This window comes from Manacus candei, unplaced genomic scaffold (genome assembly GCF_025592945.1).
Source record: "Manacus candei isolate 608988 ecotype Guabito, Panama unplaced genomic scaffold, ASM2559294v1 h1tg000028l, whole genome shotgun sequence".
Classification (NCBI taxonomy): Eukaryota; Metazoa; Chordata; class Aves; order Passeriformes; family Pipridae; genus Manacus; species Manacus candei.
Genome location: NW_026138076.1, coordinates 11,958,162 through 11,983,823, shown reverse-complemented (window position 1 = coordinate 11,983,823; position 25,662 = coordinate 11,958,162). Strand labels below are relative to the sequence as shown.

Sequence of the window (25,662 nt, the reverse complement as noted above, 5' to 3'; positions counted from 1 at the left end):
ATGTGAACTCCAGAAAAACAAGACTGGTGATAAGTGCAAAATGCAGTGAAATAAGGAATGGTTTTGTTTTTTCTGGTATTAGACATAATGATTTCTTTTTCATTCCCATTTTTTATTTTAATTTTTGTTTTCTTTTACTCAGTAGGGAGGGGCAAACTTTCTATTAATTTTTTCAAAACAAACCCTTTTTAATATTAAGTGTAATTGTTTTATCACATAACAGCAGGTTATTGCAGAGGAAAAAAGAAAACCAAGTTATTATGTATTAAGAAATTCATTGCAGCTCATTTTAACTCTTGTTTTGATTTAGTTATGCTGTTTGTATTAACATTGTCAACGAAATAAAAAAAAACAATTTTGAAATACTAGAAACCTCTAAAGTTCTTTTTACCATGCAAGTGATTATCTATGATCACAGAGGAATGTTACAATGGTTTTCAGTTAACCATCTGCAAAGAATTTTAATATGCATACTGCAAAAGTTGACAGGAATCAAAACTATGTTGACCCTAAATGCCTTTGTGACAAATTTTGTTGTTTAAAACCTGTCTTCTATGTATATAAGGAAAGTCTCAAGGATGTTAATAAATGAGATCATGACAGTTTCCCATTTCTCCTAATTAGTTCACTCTTGTGTTAAGAAATCTGTGAGGTAGTCTCTCTTCTTTTTCTGTAAAACTAAGATCTTTCAGTGTTTAAGAGAGTAGCAGTATTGTCCTATTTAATGAAAACTTTTATAATATTTAAGTAACCTTCCAGGCAAGCATACTTTTCCTTCAAGGTTGCAGAACATTAGTCATGATGTGTGTATTTTTCCCATTTCTTTTCTGTGAGTGGACGGTGTGTGTTCTATTGTTCCATGCCCTATTACTGTACATGAGAGTTACGATCTGGAATATTTTCTTGCACAGTGCTTCATATTGCAGAACATTAGTTCTGTCAAAGTGAAGATGGAAACTTTTTGTTTCAAGTGAGAGTAATAAGAGACCCAAGTAAGGTCCTAATTTCATTTAGCTGCTACCAAATCAGAAAAAAAACGCACACAGATGTAACTATTGCAAAAGAACAGGATGCAGAGTCTACCAGAAGTCTAATATAAGGTCCCATTAGTCTTTTGAGACTCATGAAAAACATATAGTCTTGTCAGTAAATGTTCTCAAACCAGCAGAAGATAGAGCTATTAACTGTACAAAGTAGTTCAAGTAATATATTTTTGGTGTTCCAGGTCTACTTATATGTATTAATATTAAAGCACTTGTTACCTAGATAAAAAAGTGGTACTTATACAGACTTCATTCTCATCTTGCAGCACTTGTGAACTAGGTTCACTTTTCAGTCTTTTGCCAACTTGCTCAGTAGTTTTTATGCTAAAATTTCAGTAACTTGTGGTGTATGCAAATGTGAATGTCGTGACTGAATGACAAAGGAAACCTCTGGAGTTGTATTCAGTTTAGCACTAGGAATTTGTAATGTCTCTGTAGGATATTCCCACAGGTGTGTGGCATCTGCATGTGACATTAGCTGTTTTGTCACTTACAAAATTGACCTTGCTACTGTAGAAATCTAAAAGTAAGCTAGGTTGCCTGAGCTCCCATTACGGTCAGCAGAGACTTGGGTAATACAGACGAGAATGCTCTTACTTGCTTTTTCCATGGAAGAAATAATGATTTAAGTTTGATATATACTGGATTAAAATATACTGTGAAATTGACAACTCATCATTTATTTTCTAGGAGGAGAGTTTACTCTCTAAGCAAATTTACTCATTCCCCTATAAAAGAACACATCCATTAAAGTGACATTGTTGGATTAACTCTTGAGATGATTTGTAATAAATATATTCAATAGTAACTTTGCAAAACAACACTCCACAATGGTGACACAGTTTGTAGAATGGCCTCTGAGACACCTCCGTGTAGGGCTGTCAGACCAGGAGGTTGTTCTTCCATTATTCGGCACAAAGCAGAGTGAGGTGGGTAGACCAACAATATAAGCAGTGAGGTACAGCAGTGGGTATGCTGTGTTATGGCTAAGAGGCATGAGTGGAGTTCTTGCATGTTTGCTGGAGCTATCTTTTAGTAAGCTAGATCTGAAGCTAATAACACGTGTTCGTTGGTAGAGGAGGGTTCACCTCTGATTCTGACAGTGATCTACTTCTGGTAAGAATTCCAGGCAATCTGTTGAGTAGCTAGGCTGAAATGAGCTCTCTGCTGCAGCAATTTAAGTGTGAGGGTGATGAGATTTGCTAGTGTAAAGTTCACATATGGTTACAAATGCTGAAGTAGCCACATTTACCTGCTGCAAAATGATGCCCAAATAAGATCACTTATGCAGGGTTAAATGCAGACCTTAAATTGCCTTTATCAGGAGAACTGCATTGAACCTTGTATATAAGTTGAAAAATTGCCTTTTATCTTGTGATTGCTTCATTAAAGCCCTGAATACTAAAAGTAAATGCTAAAATACTTATAGTTAAGTCAGCTGGAAAACTGATATGTGTGAATTCTTAAAAACAAAATTTCTAGTGATGTTTTCTCCTGACAGTATACAATTTTTTATCAAAAAGTAGTAATGAAAAATCCAGATCTTGAGTAAAATGAATATTTCCTGTTTTCTCTGCAGAAGTTACATAAATGAGAAGGTTACTCAGAGTGTGCTTTTTCCCTAACCCTGCTCTTTTTGCTTTGCTCTTTTTACCCTACGCAGTTAGTGGTGTCCGCAGAACCATGGGTTCCTACTCCAATCCCATGTTTACATAGAAAAGAAACTTCTGTATTTTCATCAAATGACTTCACTGCATGTCAGAAGCTGGACTGATGCATCAGAACCTGAGCAGATATGGGGTCATTTGATTCTGAATTGACATCTTTCCCTTTTGATCAAACTGCTAGTCTGAAACCAGTAAATTTCATCTAGACTATATAATATTTCCCATGTTTATATAATTTGCATTGATATGATGCAAACAAACAATGCAAACTACATTCTTTATGGTGTATCATTAATAAGATGTATGAAATCAAGTAACATATAATGCAGAATCCAATATTTCAGTTCTTCTGAATAATCATTATACTACTGCATCCTTATCATTATACTAGTGCACTTTTGAATAGAGGCAATCAAGTTAAAGTTTTATTAGTTTGTTATATAACAATAAAAGCTGTTCATGGTGTTTTCTTGAGAATGTATTCCTGGGTTTATTAATCTATTTCATTCTCACATACCATACTTAAAAGCCAAAGAAAATCAAGTTATCTTTTTGTTAAATTGTTTCCATTACCTAAAAAGAAGTTAGTCATTGCCCATTAAACTAGAGGGAATTGCTTTCATTTTTTTGCATAAAAAATGTATTTTCTAAAATAAGCATGTGTTTTCCAGAGATATCCTTAGAGAACACTGAATTTAATAATTCAGTTAAAATTCATGGTAAAATGTCTAGAAAACAAGAAATAGAGAATACATATAAACTTCTAACTGAACAGAGGAAACTCTGAAAACTGTCTATATACCTTGTATTTTAAAATGTATGTGAACTAAGAAACTGTAGATGGGTTTCAAAGCAGGACTTCTTTCAGGTATTTGTTCTCTCCACATTTTCACTGTGGAGACTGAATATCCTTGTAAATTCTTAGAAAGCTTTATTTTACTTTGTTTTATTTCCAAACCTGGATCCATCTTCATAAAAGCAAATCTACAGTATATTTCTTTCTTCACTATCTCTGTAAGTGTGTATAATCATCAACATGGAATTAACCTTTGCTGATTTCAGCCAGCACATTGTACATATTTAGGTTTATGTTTGTGCCTTTGTGAGAACCTCAAATTTTTTTTCTGAGACAATGTCTTTGTTGAGCTTCTCTGTCTGATGGAACTACAAAGATGCAGCATAGGAGATCACATCAAAAAGCCTTTATGAAGTTGAGGAAGAACGTACATTCATCTTGTCCATTGAACCAGTCTTCTCTTTTTGCAAGACCACCAAATCAGGTGCTCCTTGCTGTTACTAACCCCATGCTTGTTTTGTACCCTCTTCTTTCCCTGGCTACTTTGTAATGGTTTTCAGGGGGCTCTCCTCCACAATCTTTCTAGGAACTACTATGAGACTGACTGGGCTGTAGTTTCCAAAGTCTTCCCTCCTTGCAAGATGTTGCTACACTCTTTAAGGGCCTAAAAGCGTGCTGTATTTGTTGACTGAACATATTCCCCCACCCTCCATTTAAACATGTTCCAAAATTTCAAGGCCAGGTTTGCTATATCCTCTCTCTTTTCTGCTCTGTAAGATACACCACTGCCATGCAGCCAAACTAATTTTAGAATCATGCAATCCTACTACTACTAACATATATACGTATCAGAGAAACTCCATTTAGGAGATATCACTGCTTACCCTTTTTGTAATATCAAAAAAATCACAATGGTATCTAAGAATCTGCCATTATTATTGCTCAGTGTGAAGTGCAATACTTGTTTCTGTAGCTACATGTCACAATCTGCTCAGATAAAACTTGAAATGCTCCCGAGTTCATTTTTGTACCTGCTCTTCAAGCCTTGCCCTTAGGATCATTCACCTGTCACTAAGGATAAAGCCATTATTGTCCTGGTTTCAAAAACCCAGGTAGGCATAGAGGACTCCTTAAGTCATTTTGGCTATCAACACGATGTAGTTCCAATAGTGTCACTTTTATTGGCTATGAACAAGATATAAGGTTTTCTTCATTACAGATTTTGCGAAGGAACAAGTCACTCCTATATTTGTTGGTGGTCTCTGGAGGAACTACCACTGAAATTGAGTTGGCTTTGCTTGCTCTTCACTGACAGCTGATAAGAACTTCCATGATTCATGATTTTGTCCTTGATTTGCTATACTTCAATGACATCTGTCTGAGGGTCATCCAATTGAACAACTCTATCTTTTGAACATGTTTTTTCATGTCAACCTATACTCTTATTGTTACTGTGACTTGTTGCTCAGTTAAGGATGATCTCTGCTTTTTATACTGAAAATTCTAAGTTAATATTACCCAAGTCTTTTCCTTTAGTTGATTATAGCTCATGAATAAAGTTCCATGGCCTATATCTACCCTATTTTATACCAGCCCGAGGAACTGAATTTGGTTTGGGAACACTCTTCAGAAGGTTGTGGAAAAGTTAATGAAGTAGCATCTGTTTTTCTGGGAGTTGGTTGTTGTTTTTAATATCAGTTGCAGTTTCAGTTTAACAAGTACTTCCTTCATGTAATATGTCAGTGGGGAAAACTTCAATGAAACCATGTGACATTTCAGTTTGATGTTCATTATGTTCACTGATCTTCATGCACAGTGTATTTGGTTTGAGCTGTTTTAACTGTATGGGATTCTTAAGCTGAGGAATGACGTTTTTTTCCCTGAACAACTTTGAAATAATGTAGTTGCATATTACACAGACTAAGAAATTACTTAAAGAAATCTTGTATGTTTAAAATGAAGAAAAAAAAGTTATTAGTATTTCCATAGAAATAATGTAAAATAATGTAAAAGCAGATGACTTAAAAGTGATTTGTAAAGCGGAAGAATCTTTATCTCTTTGTGCAGGAATTTGGTCATATTTCTTCATGGAAAACATTTATCTTTTGCATCCCATTTCATAAACGGAAGGTGCACCACAGTTTTTGCTCACTTAGAACTATGAATGCACAGGTAAAACTGAGGGGGGAAATGGGAGTCATTGCAGGGGAAAAATATCCATGTAAACCAGTAAGCACAAACAAAAGCACATTAATGTAATTCTATCTCCCCCAGATACTGATAGTTTTTTAGCCCTGGCTTAAGGGCTGAGATAATTTGAAATGTATTTCTTACAAGTTGGGCTATGCATTGCCCTCACTTGTAGGCCTTTGGTAGGCAAAGACATATTTTCACAAAAACCATTGTAAACAGTGTGTGTTAAGTTGAGATCTACTTCATATTCAAAGACTCAGTGTATTAACAAAGAATATTCATGTAATAAAATTGTGCTTCTAATGCTGTTGGAAGTTGTCAGCATGGATTTCTGAAGGAGGGATCATGCCTGCCCAAGCTGACAGCCTTCTACAACAAAGTATCTAGCTTGGTGGATGAGGACAGCTAATATTGCCTTGAGCAAGGCTTTTTACCATGTCTCCCGTTATATATTCTTAGACAAGCTGATGATTTACACTAAAAAAGGACAGTGAAGTGGCCTGAAAATTGGCTAAGCTGCTGGGCTCAAAGAGTTGTGACCAGTGAGGCCAGTTGCTAGTGGTGTACTCAGGGGGTCAGTACTGAGGAAAGTGTTGATAAATTTCTTCATTAATGACCTGGACACTGACAGTACACTCTCAGAAAATTTGCATATGATACAAAACTAGGAGGAGGAGTGTACAAACAAGTAACTTCCAGAAGCAAAAGACGATAAGAAAAATAATGAAAACATTTCAGTTTCAACTGTTCAGAATTTTAATTATTTCCGACTCACTCTTTTTTCTTTTTCTGTTTTGTATCAGGTCAATCTCAAAAGTATCGAGGGTAATAATCAAATCACAACTTCAAAGATAATACTTCAAAAATGATTATAAGAAGGGTTCTCAAGGTATTCGTTCTGTAACAGAAACTGGTGTTCTGAAGTTTGAATGTGTAATTTCCAGAAATGCAACTTAGCTTCAAAAATTAAATTCACCCATTAGATATAGAAAAACTTATTTCTTATCTTGAAATAAACCAGAATTATTACAATCCTCTTTTACTTATTCAGTTTTGCTTTCAGTATACTTTGTGACTTGTATGATGTTTCTCACTTTAAAAAGCATTTTCAATGTAATCATATGAAGTAGACAAGGCATTCATAATCTACAAAAATAAATTTCAGTAAAGTTCCTGAAATTTCCCAAACTTAAGGTCTGTTTGTTACAAACCAGAGGTGTGAAGTTCTGAAGCAATTTTCATTTTGATGACATCTGTGACAGTTATAAAGCTTAATCCCAGAGTTTCATGAGACGGTTTAGAATAAATAATTCTACCTATTTACGTAATTTGTCAGACCTATATTGTGTTAGAACAAGGATTGTTGGTTTGCGGTTCCCCCCCGTCATTTTTGTTCTCAACATTTCTGTACTCTAACAGGAAGAAAAACTGTCCCTAAGCAAAGAAAGAAAATTGCATTCTAACTGTTTAAATATACTGTATTTTTGGAGATGCTGAACACAATTTAGTGTCTTACATGATAATAGAGAAAATGAATGAATATTTCAAAGTTTGATATGAAAAAAATAAGAATGAATTTCACCTTGACTAGCTGAAGTGAAATTCACAAATAAGATACAGCGTAATCATCATGACAGTCCCTGATTAGGACACCACTGTTCTCTTAAAGGGAAAAATTGCTTGTTCCTTCACAGCTTCTGATAGCTGCCTACCACAAGCAAATATAATAGGGATTGCATTTAAAACACTGTTCCTCTCCCATTTGAAATGAGCTTTGTATTTTCTTGCTTTCAGGAAGAATTAAGTTGAATTTTACTGCTTCATAATCTGCACCAATTTTTTTTTTTTTTTATATGAACACATATGTATGACCTGCTTGGTCAGTTTTAAGAACTAGAGTGTTTTATTCCAGATAGCTAGCATGCTTTTTGGTTTTGTACTTTACACCCTCTGTTGTCCTAAGAAATGCATCATGCTATAACCTCTAGTTTCAGAAGCAACTTGTCACCAGCAATGAAATTTTCTGCTTTGAAAATGCCTTTACAGGGTATTTTTTGTTTGTTTTTTACCATTCCCTGAAGGAGTTTCCCATCCATCTGGTGCTGTGACTTAAACTTCAATCTTCTTTGTTCTGAAATCCCCCCCTCAGTGACTTTAAAATTTCATAGTTTTTTGTGCTGTCAGATCAATTTCTTAGGAAACCTGCTGAACTTCCATCAGTTTTAGGAAGTAATATGACCTCAGCATCACCTGTAATGGGGAAGTATCAAGTTAAAATAAGGTAGAGAAGGTAAAGAGATACAAGAAGTGCTAGAAGCACTCCTTTTAATGAAGTAGTACAAATTACTAAAACATTCTAGAATTAACACTTCTCTTTCCTTTTTCAGGCAGTGCAAGAAGTAGTGATTTTTTTTTTGCTTATAGATCTTCGATATAGTTAACCTCTTTTAAAAAAAGCCAGTAGAGTAATCATTCTCTTTTTTAGAAGTAAGTAGCAAAAGAAGTAAGTAGCATGTATCATCATCTTATGGATTATATTATTAGATCTTTGCTAAAATTGTTACTCCAAAGCAGTTTGAAATTTATTATTTGAAAAAATAAAATGGAAGCATTGATTATTCCATAACAAGGACCCTGGCCTGCATCCAAGAGCGATAAATAACATTAACATTAGTTGAAAGCTTTGTTGACTTGAAGAGCATCCTCAGGAAATAAATGCACAAAACCAAACAATTCATATTCTTTTCATTACCAAGTGTATGATGAGTGACTTCCTTTGATCTCAAGCTATTATGCTATATATTAAAATTTCAAATAAAAAATTACCTAACTTCTTGTCTTTAATAAATAACCTGAAATACATTCTACCAATACAATAAAAAATGGACTGGCCTGGCCTTCGACCAAATTCATGTATTCTATGCTGTCTTCCTGTTTCTAACTTTAATTATGCTATAATTTCTCAAGTGTAGTTTCCTTTGAGTTCTGTAGATAAGCATTAAGATTTTCCATATTCCAATTTTTCTATGGAACATGTCTATAAAATGTGGAACATTACCATTAAGAATTATCTCCCTTTCTGTGAAACTAAGGACATGAGAATTGACGAAAGACAGCAAGAGTTTTCTTTTCAGACTTCTGTGGTTGGATATCAGCATACTTGGCTGTTTTGCAGGTGACCAAAAGGTTCAGTTGTACCCATTTGTTACATCATAACATTGACAAAAGCTGTTTCAAAAAACCTCTATGGTCTGCTTGAAAGTTTCCAGAACTTCCTTTATGTAAGGTTCTGTCCAACTAAATTCTGGATAATATCTTCATGGGTTACCTCCTCTTGACAAATTAATACTACATGATATAAATTAGTCCTTTAAGTGAATCAAAGACCCAGTGTCTCTTGTCTTCTTGAAAACAATTAGTTCCAAAAATTTTTACATGGTAACCAAGTTAATTTTTTTTTGTTGTTTTTGTATCTCTTCTTTGTTATAGTTATGCAATGCCACCTACTCAACATCTTCATTAAACAACATTCTGTGCAATCCTTTTTGAATTAACCTTGGGCCAATTTCTGTTCTAGAAATGCAGGCATAGTGTTGTCTGTGTTTCATTTTAAACCTCAGCTATTGCAGCAATATGCACTCTAGCCTGTAGACACATGAACTGTTTCTATATTAAGTTAATTTTAAAAACTCAGTTTTGATTAGACTCTGCTGATTTACTAAAATGTGATTTTAAAAAAAACCCCTTATAATTAAATTTCAAGAAAAATTTTTAAGGTAGTAATTGTGTAAGTTTTTCAAGGATAAGTCTCTAAGCTATATGAGGACCTCAAATTAAACAAAAGAAAACCTTAAAACAGAAAAGTAGTGCACTGTTGTGCAATGTACTGTTTGTGTTAGAAATTCAGTTGGAAATAAACACTAGCAAGAACTTCAGACTATAGATGGTGAAATCCATGGATGGGATTAGGATAAAGAAAACTCACAAGGAAAGCAGGAGACTTATAATGGAAGCAGCTGAAGTTAGCATCCTGTACTGGAATTGGTAATTACTTCAGCATTATGCTTCAGCATTATGATTGTACAATAACAGCTGGGATTTAAAGTAAAGTTGGCTCTTGGGCTCCAGCCAGAGGCTCATTTGTATCTTTTGCTGAATTTAAATCAGTTGTTCTGCAAAGGAAGTAACTGTAGTTCACAAAGTTTGTTAATTTAGGGTGGCAATCTGTCATGCATAATTCTACAACAGCTACTACAGTACATACTCTTGCTGAAGTCTTTGCAAGTGTTAAGTGGTAGTTGCAGTAATATGGGTGTAGGTCGGTGATGCTGAATTTTCTTTTGGTCTGAAATTGAAATTATTTTTACAAATACAAAGTTATTATATGTAATTCTGATTAGTAGAATTGAAATCTTTGTTGATACTAAACTTGGCGCTACAGTGGTGATTTCCCTGAAAGATGCCACAATCACTTTTAGTAGAAAGGAAATTTGAAGTTTACACAAAGGATATAGAATGGCTAGAAAGATATTTTTTTCTCTTGCTGGTTCAGTATATAAATACAAGGTTTGGACAGAGTTTATTTTTGTCTCTGAGTTTTTCCCTTGGTAACCACCGGATCAGAATCTTCCTATAAATCTATGGTTTCTCTTTCTGAGTAAGCTAGGTAACCACAAAATCCCAGAAGGAAAGTGCTTCATCCTTGTGTTGCTATTTTAATAAATTATAGGCATTTGGGAATGTCAGTTAACTCTCCTGACAAGCTGAGCCAAAACGCTGGCACAGAAAATGCAGAAAGTGGATTGGCTTTTTGCAGGAGGAACTACTTTACATTCTACAAGCAACAAATTGATTTAAAAAATATTTTAGTAAAAATATCATTATGACTATTTAGAGCTGGGATACTTCAGAGTGTTCTTTTAAGATACAGGTGCTGCTTCTCTTATAAAATATACTCATTAGGATGCAGTAGTTTTTTGAAATACTGTGGCTCATATTGAATAATATACTATTGAATAAAATATATTTGGAGTAGCTTCACTGGTTGTTCAGAATTAATAAGGGCAGTATAATTTTGTTATTCTGAAAGTGAGGAAAATTATATGTTAGTGTATTAGTTGGTGGAACTCATACTGCTCAGTAAGGTCTTGGGATTACCTGAAAGCAACTGATGCTAGAATGAAGTAGTGCTTCTTTATCTTTTATAAACGATGGTGATTGAATACTAGGGAAAAATACAGTTAAGTATGTGGAGAAGACAGGTATGTTGGGGCAGGGGACGGAAATAATGTTTATACTTAGCTGTGGCACTTCTTATTCCTTTAAGGTAGGGCATAGGACAAGGGGTAATGGCCTTAAACTGAAAGAGAGTAGATTTAGATTATATATTAGGAAGAAATTCTTTACTCCTAGGGTGGTGAGACACTGGAATGGGTCTCAGAGAAGCTGTGGATGCTCTACCCCTGGAAATGTTCACGGACAGGTTGGATGGGGCTTAAAACCTGGTCTAGTGGAAGGCATCCATGCCCATGGAAAGGGGGTTGGAACTAGGTCACTTCCAACACAAATCTTTCGATGATTCTTTGACTTTTATTTCCTCAAAGTTTTTATCTAGTAGAAAAAAAAACACTATCTTGAGATGTTTCTAAAGTTGTCACACACAAAACACAGAAATTACTAGCTGAAATATTGTCAGTAGAGTATGCAAGAAGCCATGTTAATATTCTCCCAGTTGAAGACTGCATTTTTTCTTCACTCCATACTTTGCTCTTTGCAATTTAAGGTATTTATCATTTTTTCTTTAGAGGTAGAGGAGCATTAAGAATGCTGTTTTTAAATACAAATACAGTTGTTAGGATTTGTTTATTTATGGCTATTCTGTACATTTTGAATGTTTGCGATTGCTTAATGGTCTGGGGTTTTATCTGTGGATTTCAGCAATTGGTTTAATGCCAATCAAAATACTTGGAGAGGCATCTGGTGAGCATGGCACAGATGCTTTATGTCTGAATTCAAATAGTATAAATCAGTATTTATGAAGCATTCTACAAAGAACTCTGTTGCATGTGTGTATTTCTGTAACAGTAACAGGCATAAATCTGTTTTTGACCTTGCGTTTGGCATTCAGAAGATGGTGTCGATGTACATCTACAGTAGTTAATCTCTCCACCCAGTTTTCAGTTCAGGAACTGTGTATTTTGCACATGTTCCTATCTCTTAATGCAATGAGAACCAGGTGGGCACCAATTTTCCCCTTATCCTCCAGGTATCTCAGTTTCTACATAGGAATCACCTGAAGTCACACAGATTAAAGATATCTGTATGCATGACAGATGAGCTAAGGTTACAAGGTGTGCTGCATAATTGAAAAGGAGTTGTAGATGCATCCAGCATAATATATTCTTCCTGCTACCTTCCCTTTCATTGAATAAACCAATTTCAGACTTGGAACACAAACAAGACGAGTAAATAAACATAAACTGAGCCTTAACTGTGGATACTAGAATCTAACACATGCCTCATGAGGCTGAAATTTTGTCTCCTACTCAGACAAAAGTCCAAAACCCTTCAGCTCTCCTAACACAGTAATGAACTCCTTTATGAGGTACATAGAGACACTTGCTTCACACCATCTGAGATTTTTTTTATGTGGATATCAGTGTGAAATGATGAAACACATTTAATTGTACATTTCGGTCAAATTCTACTTCATGTACAAAATTTTGTTGTCAAATCACTTATCCCTGAAGGCAAACTACTCTTAGAAGAAATATTTAAAAATATTAAGCATATAAATTAATTTCTTTTTAATAGACGAGTTTAACATTTGTTATTGAAGATAAATTGCAGGTGAAGAACTTACTTCCAATTGCTGGGCATAGTCCCTCAGAATTTCATCTTGTATGTCTTTTCAAATGTTGTTCTAGCTCTTTAAAATAGAATCTCCTCTGATCCATATCATCACATCTAACATTTCAGTTTTCATCAAGTGTCCTTTTGAAGTGCCTGTCATAATCGTCTGCAAATACAGTCCTTTGGTATGTGTTATGGCATGATCTTGCAGCATGCAAACTGGATTTGTTTCTGTAAAACTAAGCTAGAATATGCAGAAGTATAACCTCAAAACCCACAAATAATGCTATGTCCTCAGCACTGAATGTTTCATTGTAAAAGTCTGTTCTAATTGGATCACGTTGCTGTAGATATAATATTTCGCACTTCTGCTAATCGAGCTACTCCCTTTCTTTACTTCTCTTCCTTAAAATGAAGCCAAGGGCCCTGATAGTTTGTCAGCCTGCCTAGAGGTTTAAGCAGAAGGCTTAATTAATGTCTTCAGCTGTGATCTGGAAAATGCAGTCTCTCACAGACACTTTGGATAGATGTCTAGGATTAAAGTAAAGTAGAACTGATAAATCTCTGAAAAGTGAAATTTCCAAATCAGAAATGTAAATGAGAAATCATTATCCTGAGAATAAACAAGAAACCTCTTTTTTTTAAAAGTGTTATCCTTTAGAATTTCATTAATTTCTTAAATATCTTAATTATATGAGACTTTGAATATCTAGTATTCTTGCTTGTAATCCTATTGTGCTTCTCTGTACAGATAAGAAACTACTTTAGCTAGGTTTTAGTGTGCAGGGACTCTCTATAGAATTAGAATCCACATTTCTCCATTTGCATATAGTTTTTGAGAAATTTCACAGGTACTTCTGCAGTTCATCTTTTCTTAGCTAAAGGATTTAATCTTTTGTGATTTGTTTTTTATTTAGCCACTTCCTAATCTTCAAGTATTGAGTGTTTAGGAAATGTGTTTAAAACTTTATTTTACAAGTAACTCTAATTTCTTAGGATCATAGTGTCTTGAGAATTTGTCTATTTTAAAACTCCCATCAATTTGCTAAAGGGTGAGAGAAGTTCAACATAGGCAAAACAGACTCAGCATGGGGAATATTATCAAAGTTTATTGCTAACAGAATAGAAACTATAGAATAATATATACAACAATTCTAACTAGTTTTTCCTATGATGACAAACCCATGTATTTGCAAAAACCACCCCTCCTCCCCCACACATCAGTCCAGGGGGAAAGAATTTCTCCTTTACTTTTAGGGCCACAGCTCTTCAAAATTAATTCTGCAGCACTTGAAAGTTTCTCGCCTATTATCTTTAGGGCTATAGCTCCCATTCGCCATAGCTGGAAAATCTCTTTCTTTTCCATGAGGTGTGGAGGGTCTCTGGACCTCACCTCTAACTACTTGGCTTTCGCCGAGGGCTTATCCATGGGCTGCAAGGGGACAGCCTGCATCACCATGGTCATCATCACCAGGTGTTACAGGGAATTAAAGCTCTGAGTCTTCTTCCCTGCTCCGCTTCCACTTGCTCTCCGGGTAGCAAGTTCTCAGGGGATCCCTCTCCAAGTAGGATCCACCCTTTCCCCCAGTCACAGGTTTCTTGGGGTTCGGCTCAGTCCTCAGAACCCCAAAACGTTCCAGCTTGACTTCTCTCTCTCTTTGCTCTGCTCTGCTCCCAGACACAGGCACACTCTGGCTCGTCTGGTTTGCGGCTGCTCCGCTCTCGGCAGGCTTCATGTCATGCGTTGCTGCTGCTCTGGGTCCACTCTGGGCCTCAGCAGGGCCTCTCTGCTCGCTCTGAGCTGCTGTGGCTGCCCAGCCCTGGGGGGCTGCTTGGGGCCATCACCGCCCCTCCGGCGTCCTCCGCTGCCCCCACTCGCAGTGGGGAAAAACGCCCCAGCCCCAGCCCAACTCTAATGCCACTCCGGGCCCCCCCAGGCCAGGGCGGGGCGGGGGGAATAGGGCCTGGCCCCATGGGCTGTCTGGCTCTCCCCCACTCTCTGCTGGTTCTAATTTCTGCTGCGCAATAGGTTCTATTGCGGCTCTATTAAATATGTCATTTCGCAGAAGCATTATCAAGCTTTTGATTGGCTCAACATCAGAAATCTACCTGGAGCTAACCATATTTCAGCCCTGGGGGAGGGGGACTTCTCAAACCACGAGAGTGACATAACTCTTTTTTTCATCTAGGTTTTGGTGATTCATCTTCTTTTTTGATGGACATAATGGTTTTATTTGAGCAATTTTTAAATTTTTTTTTTTTACATGGCTCCTCCTAAACAACAGACCTCACATGTGCTATAGATGCCTACTTCCATGGCCTAGCCCCTAGTTTTATTCACAGAATCGGAGAATGTCCTGAGTTGGAAGGGAGCCACAAGGATCATTAAGTCCAGCTCTGGGTCCTGCACTGCACCATCCCCAAGAGTCACACCATGTGCCTGAGAGTATCATCCAAACACTTCCTGAACTCTGTCAGGCTTGGTGCTGTGATCACTTCCCTGGGGACACTGTTCCAGTGCCCAGCCACCCTCTGGGTGAACCTTTTTCTAATATCCAACCTAAACCTTTCCTGACACAACTTCAGGCCATTCAGTCAGGTTCTGTCACTGGTCTTCTTTTGATATCTCAGAAAATATTTTACTTTTTTTTTTTACAAAAAGAAATGCCATTGTAAACTGATTATGATTTGTCCTAAATTGTGAATAAACATGTGTTAATAAAAAAAAAATCATTATTGTACAAAGCTGGGAATCTCATCAACTATCTTCCTCACTTTTTGTATATTTTATGCTTCCCCTTCTTTAACACAAGAACGAAGAGTAAACTTGGTAAGACACTTTAACAGGAAATAAATTGACCTTATTTAGAGGGAGATAAGCCTTTAAAGGTAAAAGATTTCTATGAAGAATACCTTACCCTCCAGCACCTTTATGTTTCGTACTGCTTTTGAGACCAGAAGGTACCATTTCTAGGAGTTGCATGAATGCTTAGAATTTAGAGTTTTATTATCTTTATGCCATTTTTTTTGTACTATGATGGGCACAAAGGTTAGGAGAAGCAGAACATGGAAAATTTTTTATTTCTAAAGGTCAGTAGCATTTTCCAACATTTCAGACAAGATGGCCTCTGTGACCCAATTTCTTGTCTGCAAAACAGGGCTAATAGTGCTTTCCTATCTCACAGAAGGTCATCAGCTAGAAACTTCAAATGTTTGTGTGTGTTGTTAGAAAATGTAAGCAAATAAGAACACCAGGGCATGGGGATATTAATAAGAAGTACAAAAGTATTGTTATTTGCATGGAGTATTCTATATCAAGCATACTGAGATCATCCTTTAATATTTAGTGCCCTCTGTTATTATTACAAATAATATTTTGTTTCCTGTCTTGAAAATCAAGCTTGTTGGCATCAGTCTAAGCTCATCTTTCTCTTATAATTTATTTCCTTTGTGCTTTGAGACTGATGAGCTATAAATTGCTCATGACATGTAATGGTTTTTTCTTATCAGAAGGTATAAAGAGTAGAGCCTGGCAGTATTTTATTGCTTTACTAAACAGTTTTGCTAATAAGGCTACTAATACAATGTCCCCATTAAAAGATGAAACTGATAATGGTATTGCTCCTGATTGGGAAAGAAGGATAAACAGCTTTATTATGAATTGTTTGTAGTAAATATCTTCATTCTTTGGAAGCAGGACCACTATCACTAGAAATATGAAAGTGAGAAATAGCTATGTCAAAGATGGAAAACTAGGAAAGATGTAATTCATCCCACTTGTCTCAAATGTTTCCTTTCAAAATAATGCAAGTAAGCTCTGACTCTCTGCAAATGTATTTATAGCATCATAGTATCATATTTCTTACAAAAATTCATTAGGAATGCAGCATCACATCCTATAACACTTTCACAGGCCTGATGTTTCCTACAGCTTGCTTCCTTTCAAAAGTGAATAAAGTCTGATCATAAAGACAGTGTGCGAAGTGTACCATGTTCTGAGGAACTAAAGGTGTCATTGACTTACTGGAGCCAGGCAACTTATGAATTGCCTTCCCCTCTCTATGAAGTCGTTTATTTTTTTTCCACTATCTTCTATGAGAATTAATCTTCATCCTCTGCAAGAGTTAATCTAAAAATTTCTGACTCTGTGTGCATGTAATTCTGTGTGTGTGCAAAAGAGGGAGAAAGTGATCTCATGACAGACACAGAGCTACAGGAAATTAATGTTTAAGTCTCTGCTCTTAGTCAAGTTGACTAAGAGGACTGTGGTCCCCAAGGTGATGCATTTTTTTTCTGGTTTTGATTTTAAAAAATTCTTTCTACTTCAAAATGTTCTCTCATCTTATGTAACAATTTCCAACTGGTTTGCTTCTAGGCACCTCTTGAATTTCCAGAATAAGTGAGAATGTCCTACTTGGTTCTCATGCTTTTAAAGCATGGCAAGAAATGAAAGGAACTTTCTAAGTGTGCTTGGACAGCTAAGAAATGCCGATTACAGAAGGTGTTAGAACTTTGACTGGTTTGCCTGGAAGTGGTGCATGGTGCCAGGTTCAGAAGAAAGTTTTGTACAGTGAAAATCTTTTTGAGTTTTATTTTACCTTTTGGAATTGTAGAAATTGACAAATAGTGCTTTTATGATGTAGCTGCAAATCTTGTCTTGAAAGATAAAGGGCTGTGTTACAGGACTTCCTCTCATCCTTTACTGGAGGAAGCTATGGCTGATGACTAGCCTTCGAGCCACACTCACTTTGAGTTTGGCCATGTTTTCCTGGCTCTAAGAACCCATGATTACAGTTTTAGATAGGCTCTTTTTTATGTAATGTGGACCACCACCATTTGAATTTTTTTTCTTGCAAATTTTCAGGTTTTTTTTAAAATAATCCAATTTTTAGTGCAGGCATGCATATATTGTTCCTTAGCCAGAAGAGAAGGCAGACTCTGAGAAATTTTTCTCTTCCTATTATTCTTCTCAGCAAAAAGTATAATTTATCGGCAGTGTAATAACAGCCACATCCTTTTCATCAGATGCAATGTTGGACCCAAGATCTCCAATATAATTTGTAAGTGGTTACTTCACAGAAATTAGTACAGATTTTCCATAAGGGTTCATATGATGAGTTGAAGTATTTAATTACAATGTAAGTGTGTTGTTTTTTTCATGAAAAGTTAGTCAACTGTGCCCTGTCTCTCCTCCCTTTCAACAGCCACAGTACTGAGTGGTCATTTCTCAGACTTCAGATATCTTTCACTCCTACTCTTTCTTGTGTAAATTATATATTATTCTCAGAAGCTCCTGCCTTTACAGTCTTACAGGAAATTCTAGTCATTGTTCATGTCTTCCTTACCTATTCCATTAGAACACACTGAAAAGGCAATTAAAAGAAAAGGAAATCATGTGCCAAACTTGAGTTATTAGTTTTACACCAACTGCAAGGCATTAATTGAACTGAAATATCCCAGCAAATGGACCTAATTTGAATATCAATGATTTAGAAAAAGTGTACCAAGCCTAAGGCATTACTGTTAGTGAGGAAGATAAAGACCTTGCTTTTTTCTATATTGACTATCTAAAATAGCTAATCATACTTTTGGTAAAATAATCTCAGTGAGCTTGATCTGACTTGAACAAAAACAGGATTTGGTTTAAATATATAAGGTGAAAATATTTCAGTGTTGTTCAGTCCCAATATAAATCCTGACGTATCTAAATACTATCATTTTAAGACTTCAGAGAAATGTATTTATTGCTAATACATGTTTCACATTGCTAGCAAGATCAGTCAGATTTTCTAATTTGTAGGAACTTGTAAAAATTAACTATGATTATGTTTGCATACCAAGGCAGGAAGGAATTAGAAAAGATTCTTATTTCAGGTTTATCTTCAAAGTATCTGATTTTTATTCAGTCATATCTGTTTTCCAGTCTGCAATGAAAAATAGAAAATTACTGAAAAAAAACCCCAAACCATCCTGGTATTCAAGGGGAATTGTGGCTGTTTTTTGTTTGTTTATGGGGGTTTATTTTGCTTTTGGAACTAGTAGTATATAGCTAAAGCACTGAGTTTTTTTAGTAGACTTGCTAACTCGTTTCTCATGTGGAGAAAGCAAGAAATAATGAATAAGACTCAGAGTTTGGTCAAAATACAACTGCTGTTAACTAGTAAAGTTTTGACCTAACTCCATAATAGATCAGGATTGTTTCTTCTTTTATAAATAAAAATTAATAATTTTTCATAACGGTAAATTTTTTATCCTACAATGTTTTTAGGTAATACATGTGTGTGACTACACCAAATAAGATGCTGACTGTTTCTGCGAAACTTATGAATTTTGAGAACAACCTGACTGTTCTTTTTGGGTGCAGTTATAAATGTGAGTCTAATCCATAAAAACCACCTGAGAGTCTATAATGCAGTTCTGGAAGAAAGCTTATCTTCCTGTTTGCCTCCTGGAGATCACAAATGGTTCTGTGGGATATGACTGAGAAGAGCTTCTTACTGAGGTGTGGTGAGACAGCAGGTTTCAAGAAAAAGCAGGTCTTTATACATGAACAAATACATGAATTCAGCTTGGTCCAGACTGATTTTATCGTAATGTTTATCAATATACTTCTGAGGAAAGAAAGTGCTGTCAGCTTTATTGGAAGTCCTGTGGGGACCTAAGGAACAAAACTTACTATTACTCCATACTTGTTTACATGCATAGAATTACTGCAGTTGGAATGCACCTCTGGTGGTCATCTGGTCCATTTCCCCTGTTCAAAACAGGGTCAGCTAGAGCAGGCTATTCGGGATTAAGCCCAGTCAGATTTTAAATATTTCCGAGGATGGAGGCTCCAGAAGCTCTCTGGGCAACCTATTGCAGTGCTTTCACACACTCAGACTATATTTTTTTTTCTTATATCTAAATGGAATTTCTCATATATCAGTTTGTACCAATTACCTCTTTTCCTGTCGCTGGGCACCACAAAGAAGGCTCTGGTTCAGTCTTCTTACTCCCTCTTGTCAGATTTTTATAGACATTACTAAGACCTTCTGCCTAGAGCCTTCTGTTCTCCAAGCTAAACAGTCCAAGTTTTCTCAGCATCTTTTCTATGCTCCATTTCTTTCACCATCTTTATGGGTCTTTTCTTCAGTATGTTGGCATCTGTCTTGTACTGGGGAGCCCAGAACTGGTCCTAGAAGTCCAGATGGTTCTCACAAGGCTAGGTAGACCTGTTGGTGATATTCTTCCTAATGAAGGTCAGGAGACTGTTGACCTTTACCTATTGAGGTCCCTCTGAATGGCAGCACAACCATTAAATGTATCAACCACTCCTGCCTCATATTGTGTCATATTAAAAGTTTCTGAGGATGCACTCTGTGCTATTGTCCAGGTCATTAATGAAGGAATTAAATACTGCTTATAGATCTCTGAGGTGGATCCTCCTAGTGGACTGGCTTCTACTTGGGCTTTGTGCCACTGATCACAACATTTTTAACACAGCTGTTTAGCAGTTTTTAGTCCACTTAATTGTAATTTTCTGTAGACTGTCATTTTGTCTATGAGGATGTGAAGTGAAACAGGGGCAAAAACCTTAGGATAAACAATATTCACTGCTTTCTCCTCATCCACTGAGTTGGTTATTTCATTGTAGAGGGCTATCAGTTTGGTCAGACATTTCTTCTTCATAAATCTATGCTGACTACTTCCAAGCTCTTTTATCAACTTTTGGTTGCTAAAACCATTTTGGGAGTGCAGTTTTTCAATACCATCTCAGTATTTGGGATAGTGGTGTTTATTCTAAGTGAACTAAATTGAAGAAAACAGGCTAAGAATACTGTTTATAAAATACTGTTCCTCTAAGTGTTTTACTTTGGTAGATTGTTGCATGCTATTTTTTCCCTACAGAAAGAAGAGAAATGTAGAACATTCTGTATCAATAAAATTACATTGAACGCTAATATAATATGTATCAATGAACTTTACCAGAGTAGATAATATTTCAAAATAAATAAGGCAAAAATATGACTCAAGAGAAGTTGACAGAATTTCCCTCCAAGTAGATTTCTAATGTAACATCAGCAGGGATGAGGGCCATCTGTCTATGTGTTTTTCCGTAAGGATATTTGGCTTCTTTGGAAAACAACCAGACCCTGTCCCTGTAGAGTTTGGCAAAGCTGTGATATAAAATGGATTCATTTAACAGATTGAAGATTTTTTTGCAATTCAAGAGACTAGAATGACAGAGGAGGCAACTGCTTTAGCACTAAAAATCAGTCTATACCCTGTCCTCATGAAATAATAATAATGGTAATACTTAGTGCTTGATAGCTCCTTAAATGTTAATACATATAGTAAAGCCTAAGCTAAGGCAATATCGTCTGCTGCATGTACTTTTAAGGCTCTGTGTAAGTATATTGCCTGTAATTATCTTCCCTGAAGTACCAGGGAAGGATGTATATTGGTTTTCTTCTCTGCAGTACTTCGGTACTTCAAGTCCTATATTTTCTGAAATGTGTTCTCTTCCTAAAGAGATTGAAAATTATGTTCATATGTGGTACCTGCAGTTAGTATATTGAAACTTGAAGTTACATCAAGAATTAATTTGAACTGTAAAACTGATCTGAAAATCTTATGCAGTTTCTCTGAATATAGCAATCTTGTTAAATGCAAGATTGTAATTTGAGAATTTTACCACCAAGCTGCTTATGGTAGAGGTACTCAACAGACTTAAATTTTCTCACCAGACTGCCTCTGAGTTCTCACTAATTTACAAATCCTTGAAAATGTATTAGAACATTACCTGTTGCAACTCATGTAACTAAGGTTGTTCTTCATAAAGAAATCTTCTGGATTTCAACTCTGCCTATATTTTGCTTTCCCATACTAGAAAATAGTTCTTTTAGATATCTTTGCCTGCATTGATATTTTGATACATAGAATTCATTTTGGTTAGCTGGGAAAAAACATGTTTTACGTAAGGGATGAGGGAGAGAAACCATTGCAGAAGTTACAACCTTAAGGCTCTGTGATCTACGTTGTAGTGAAAGCCAGATTAATTAACTGTTCTGATTTGAAAATCTATGTTTATAGCAATTTAATCTTTTTGTCTCTTGTCAAAGCAGCAAGACAGTAATTTCATAAATAGCATTAGACTCAGACTGTTGAGAGAAATTAGTTTCCCTGCTTAGTAACTTTTGACTTACAGATGCACTGTTGTTCTTGGATATCCTTGGTGATATGTGCTGTGTTCGTGGCATACAGGAAGAGAGACTACACTATATAACATTTACTTTTGCTCTCCAGATTATCTAGAACTTCATAGGTTTACAACAATACCATTTATTGTGCTCAGAAGATGAGAGTAAACCAATTTTAAATTAATGCAGTATGTTCCTCAAGGATAAAAGGAAGGGAAGCTGCAATCTGTTCTTGTGGTTTCAGGACCCTGTAGAGCAAATTCAATTCAGCAATGATATCATAAATGCCAGAAATGTTTTGGGAAGGTCTGAACCTAACAGGAGATCTTGAAAATAATAAATTAAGAGCAAACATTTAGTTAGTTATACTTTAGAGATTTGAGCACCAAACACAAGCCCTCTTACAAGAATACCTCTTAAAACGAAGAATCCAGATGAAAGAGGAACAAGATTTTTCAGGTACTGAAATTTTAAGCAATCGAATTTTTCACATTTTGGGATATTTTTTTAGTCTCTCTGGAACAGTCTCATGCCTTATTAAAAAAAAAAAAGTGGACTTAAAATTAGGAATTCATAACATTTAATCTTATATATCTATTGCATAAGCCAGGGAGAACCCAAAGAGGCATTCAGACTATGGTACATACAAAATACATGAGCATTAAACTCCTTTGAGATAGTTTTGACATATTAGGTAATTACGACTGGTAAGCTCAGTGGTTTGAAAAGTAAGTGACATGGAAGGTTCCATGGATTCAATATAACCATTAGTGCACAGAAAGTAATAGTTTATTTACCTTAGAGGTTTTATGGTCTTTTTTTTAAGGGAAGAGAAGTGAGGCAGGAGGATCAGGAAACCACATTTAAAATAAATTTCTGAACACATCAGCCATGGAGGAAATTACTTCCATTCTTTAGCTGAAAAAGAAATTGAATTGCCACAATCTGTTGTTTCTGATAATATTTCGTGATGAAGAAATAGCAATTTTCAGTCCCAAATAAGACAGACCTGTCTTACAGATGTGGAATATATGTATTGTTTTATTTCAGTAGGTATAGAAGGAAACAAGTTCTTGAAAGCAAAAACAAATATAAATTATAGGAGTTCACAGAATCATAGAATGTTAAGGGTTAGAAGGGACCTTAAAGATCATCTAGTCCCAACCCCCCTGCCATGAATTGAAGCATGCAGTATTATTTTTGTGTTTTCTGTGATGGACAGATCTACTCATCTTACTCTTCTTTTTGAAAATTCTTACACTGATGATGACATCTGAGTTTTCACATATCCAAAGTTTGTAACTTTAAAGGACAAACAATTCCTAGCAGCTGGCCTTGACAAACCCTGGCTTTGTCTGGAGAAAGAATGCTTGAAAACAATATATTGGCCAAAGTAATTTTCTACTAAGATGTAGCAATTAGAACAAATATGTATTGTCATTATGCCATGAAATTTTGTCTTAACCTTTTGAAATCTGTATACAAGTAGGCGTACAGAGCAGCTGGAGCAGTGGCAGCTCAGGGACACTGGTCTGAAATACAATTCTTTGTTATCTCATTTTTAGTGAAATGATTTTAATAAGTCAGAGGCATTTCTGCAAGCCCTGACACTTAGCAAAATGAAAACGATTGTAAGCCATCTTCAGTATTCCAGAAGTGAGCTGAACAAATGGAAGAAGAGCTTGCCTGAGACAGGTCCAAAAAGTCTATGCACTGCGCAGCCTGTGGGAATTGTAAAACCTGAAATACTGGCAGAATAGATGGACACTTTTATGTGACCTTGTTGGAATGGCTCTTAAAGGCAGTATAGATCTGGCCAAAAAGGCTATGGGAGAAGTTGCCAGAAATTCTGGGATTTTTCTCTATTTCCCTTAAATCAATGCATCTGTGTCTATGGCTTTATCTACCCTGTCATTTTTCTAAAATGCCAGACTCCTGTGTTTTAAACACAAATATGTATTCTCTCCCTACTGTTGCCTGAAAATTCTAAATGAGCTAAAATGTGGTCATTTGCTAATTTGCTGAAGAGCTGGTCATTCACTGAGTTAGTATTTAGTTGCAATTTTAACTTGTTTGTTGCTTCAAATGGTTATGAATCTAAGTTTTTATCCCCAAATCACTGTTTCACAGATTTGTTTCTAATGATACACCAGGATTCCCTGTTGATTTTTCTTTATTATTATATAATGCAAACCTGTTTTTTTTAAATCTCAGTAATGAACTAAAAATGATACTGCCACTTTTCTGAATTAGCAAATAAAGAAATTTAAGGCAATTGAAATTTTTCAGGCAATAAATGGTATAAAACATATATTTGTATTGTAAATTCCATCCTTTTCCAAAAGTCAGTTAGTGGTACAGAAGTCACATAGATCCAGCATCCAGTTCAACTAGATAAGTCTATTAACAGCAGTGTGAGAGCACCAGGCTTTGGTTCTTTGATACCTTTGTGACAAAGTGGAAATGATTGCTTAGAAAAATACTGCTGTTTTTTCTGTTCTGCTTTACTTTGTTTCTGAAATTTCAAAAGATTAAGATTTTACCATCTGTCTTGTAATTACTGTTTCATATTGAAAATATTTTCTCATTTTAGGTGGCAGCAAAGTGTAGATAGTACAGATATACCATTGCCACCTACAGATACCGAAATGCCATTTTGTAGTAAGCAGAGACCATCAGAAATAACTTGCCCAGTGAACCCGGTGTTCATACAAGACTGCTGTATCTGAAGCAGCATAAACTAGCACCAGTCAACTCTAGCACCAGTCTTTCCACAGTTGTTATTAGCTATTTACACCTATTAATTACACAGAATTGATGTGTAATGCTTGAGCACAAAAGAACCTTTGGTTAGTAAAGCATCTGCATCAGAAAGTCGGCTATTGACTGACTGATGTGTGTGCCTTTATCCCTAACAACAGCAAAGCAAAGCCAGTGATTTTTCTTCTACTTTCAGAGATAATAATATATATTATGATCTAATCTATGTCAAAGAACTGAATTAAAGGCTTTGAAAAACATTTTTAGTTAATGGCAGTCTATCACTTGGTGACTAGACTTGTTATTTAAGCAATCTAAAAATGGAAAAAATCAATTAAACTTTAGTAATCCATGGTAATTAATATTGAGAAACTGATTACTTACATTTTCTGAAGGGGAACCTCAAAATTCATCTCACTGTGCAGAACTTGATTTGACTTTTGAATTCTGTGAAATTTCCATTGTATTTAATTCTACAACAGTTGAAGAAAGTTTGTCCCTAATTCAAGCAGTCCTCTGAGTCAGGGCTTTAGAAATGCCTTCAGATATCACAAACCACTGGTAATATTGTAGAATTGAATGACTCCAACTAAATCTATATTAATAAAAGAGTACTGGTAGACATATTATACAATACATTAGGGAAAAGAAGATATGACACAATAAAAGACAGATATTTCAACCTCAAAAGGAGGCTGTGGCATTTGTTGCATCTTCTTACAAAGTTGAAGCAAAGGCTGAAACAGTTGATGCAAGACAGTTGTGCAGAAGAAGGTAGATTGCCTTCATAAGTAAATATCAATCCTCTTCTTGTGTAGAAATCTACTTTAAAATTAACTCAGATTAAGCCTCTTGCATTAATATCTAATAAAATATGTGTTAGGTCCTGGCAACACTGGGAGTGAATTCTTTTGAGTTAGCTTCTCAGTGAAAAAGCATGAAAGTGATGTCTGAAAGGTGTAAAGCATGGAGAAGCAACAAATCTTCTGTGTAAAAAAACAATAACAAAAGTTACAACCTGGGAAATGTATTTGTGTTGTGGATAGCATTTGAAATTCAATACTCTGTTCTGTCTTGCAGTGAACTTCATCTGGAGCATGAATTCATTTTTGTTTCTTTACCCTTAATTTAGAATAACATTTCTAAACTGTTAGTACTAAACAGGCAGT

The 25,662-nt window shown here is 35.6% G+C and overlaps 1 protein-coding gene across 4 annotated transcripts in view; it reads left to right on the top strand.

Moving 5' to 3' along the window:
• The window catches only part of SGCZ (sarcoglycan zeta), a 431,982-nt gene that overhangs the window by 322,741 nt on the left and 83,579 nt on the right, over nt 1–25,662 (top strand). The gene's annotated exons all lie outside the window — the stretch shown is intronic.